Source organism: Anopheles funestus (assembly GCF_943734845.2).
Source record: "Anopheles funestus chromosome X unlocalized genomic scaffold, idAnoFuneDA-416_04 X_unloc_39, whole genome shotgun sequence".
NCBI classification, from domain to species: Eukaryota; Metazoa; Arthropoda; class Insecta; order Diptera; family Culicidae; genus Anopheles; species Anopheles funestus.
The window spans coordinates 160001-162500 of NW_026045164.1; the positions used below are offsets into that span (position 1 = coordinate 160001).

General features: G+C 47.8%; 1 non-coding gene across 1 annotated transcript; it reads left to right on the top strand.

The window, feature by feature from the left end:
- Positions 1-1679: 1679 nt before the first annotated feature.
- LOC125773539 (5.8S ribosomal RNA) lies at positions 1680-1837 on the top strand. The gene has a single exon (XR_007420189.1). It is a non-coding gene; the product is annotated as a 5.8S ribosomal RNA (ribosomal RNA).
- Positions 1838-2500: the final 663 nt, after the last annotated feature.

Here is a 2500-nt window from a genome sequence, read left to right on the forward strand (position 1 = left end):
GCAGGCCCAATACTCAATAGCTCGATCCGATCCAAGCACATGAGTTGACTGCGGCGTCAGGTTAACCAATGTGCAAGATTCTATATGGCCGGTAGAATCTTGTGTCTTAAGCGATTTGATACCAAGACACCAGAACGAAAGTTAGTTGAAGAGTTATTAAACTCTTATGAAGTATGGTTGTGCAACTACAACTTATGACTTTAACCTATAAAGTGGATATGGACTTGCAATTATAACATGGAATCTCTACACACCCCATGAGCTCGATCCAATCCACGCACACGAGTTGCCTGATTAGCGACAGGTATACCGATGTGCAATACGTATCCGGCCATAGGCACGGAACGAACAGGAACTGTGGTGCAGACATACAAGGGCCATGGGGCGGTACGCAAAGGATACGGATGAGCGAGTATGCAGGCCCAATACTCAATAGCTCGATCCGATCCAAGCACATGAGTTGACTGCGGCGTCAGGTTAACCAATGTGCAAGATTCTATATGGCCGGTAGAATCTTGTGTCTTAAGCGATTTGATACCAAGACACCAGAACGAAAGTTAGTTGAAGAGTTATTAAACTCTTATGAAGTATGGTTGTGCAACTACAACTTATGACTTTAACCTATAAAGTGGATATGGACTTGCAATTATAACATGGAATCTCTACACACCCCATGAGCTCGATCCAATCCACGCACACGAGTTGCCTGATTAGCGACAGGTATACCGATGTGCAATACGTATCCGGCCATAGGCACGGAACGAACAGGAACTGTGGTGCAGACATACAAGGGCCATGGGGCGGTACGCAAAGGATACGGATGAGCGAGTATGCAGGCCCAATACTCAATAGCTCGATCCGATCCAAGCACATGAGTTGACTGCGGCGTCAGGTTAACCAATGTGCAAGATTCTATATGGCCGGTAGAATCTTGTGTCTTAAGCGATTTGATACCAAGACACCAGAACGAAAGTTAGTTGAAGAGTTATTAAACTCTTATGAAGTATGGTTGTGCAACTACAACTTATGACTTTAACCTATAAAGTGGATATGGACTTGCAATTATAACATGGAATCTCTACACACCCCATGAGCTCGATCCAATCCACGCACACGAGTTGCCTGATTAGCGACAGGTATACCGATGTGCAATACGTATCCGGCCATAGGCACGGAACGAACAGGAACTGTGGTGCAGACATACAAGGGCCATGGGGCGGTACGCAAAGGATACGGATGAGCGAGTATGCAGGCCCAATACTCAATAGCTCGATCCGATCCAAGCACATGAGTTGACTGCGGCGTCAGGTTAACCGATGTGCAATACGTATCCGGCCATAGGCACGGAACGAACAGGAACTGTGGTGCAGACATACAAGGGCCATGGGGCGGTACGCAAAGGATACGGATGAGCGAGTATGCAGGCCCAATACTCAATAGCTCGATCCGATCCAAGCACATGAGTTGACTGCGGCGCCAGGTTAACCGATGTGCTAAGAGAGTTGTTCCTGGGCCTTCAAAGTGACTTCAAAACTATCTTAGCGAATGGTGGCCATGGGCGTAGACATGAGCCACAAGTCACAAGGCCTGGGACTATTGGGTAATAAAGACAACTTAGTCAGAAAGTTAGTCTTTGGACGTACCACCGGGATTGTGTTACATTGGGAACCTTACTATAAAACCCTAGGCAGGGGATCACTCGGCTCATGGATCGATGAAGACCGCAGCTAAATGCGCGTCACAATGTGAACTGCAGGACACATGAACACCGATAAGTTGAACGCATATTGCGCGTCGGACGATTAAACCCGGCCGATGCACACATTCTTGAGTGCCTATCAATTCCTTGATATACAACAAACCAAACTTCAGGGTGGAGCGTGCCACAATAGAACACTATGGCGAGCAGCCCGTCTAGTGTCGTGGGGGAAACACGCTTCCACACTGTGCATAATGGCGTGCTCGGGACCTTTGTTGGGACCGCAGGGCGCTGAAAGTAAAGGGGTGAACCGCATAAATCGCACGCACGTAAACGCGCACACACACAAATAGAGTGAGACGTATCGTAGGATACCGCTAAGAGTACGTTGTGAAACATGGGGAAATTCAATCGAAAACCTCTTTGATGTCCAAGATTTCGTTGACCGTATCCGTCGTAATACTGGATCAACGTGCTTGGGGGAAAACGTCAAAGGGTTTTATAATAGTGGTGCATGATTAACCCATCGATGCCCGAGGGGAACATGTTGTCCAATACAATAGTGGTGCAGTTGGCTCGACATGCTCGGGGGGAGACATCGTGGGTCCAAGTCGACCAAGTCGACCGGGAGTTGTTGTTGAGAGATCGAATCAAAACGATGCCGAGCGGAACTCGTTGTCCTTATTGGAGTGATATTCGGACAACGTGCTCGGGGGGGCCATCGTTGATTCAAAAATGACCGTAAATTGCCCAATCCGTGTGTGTGTGTGTGTGAAGTGTTGTTGCGTATATATCGGTTCG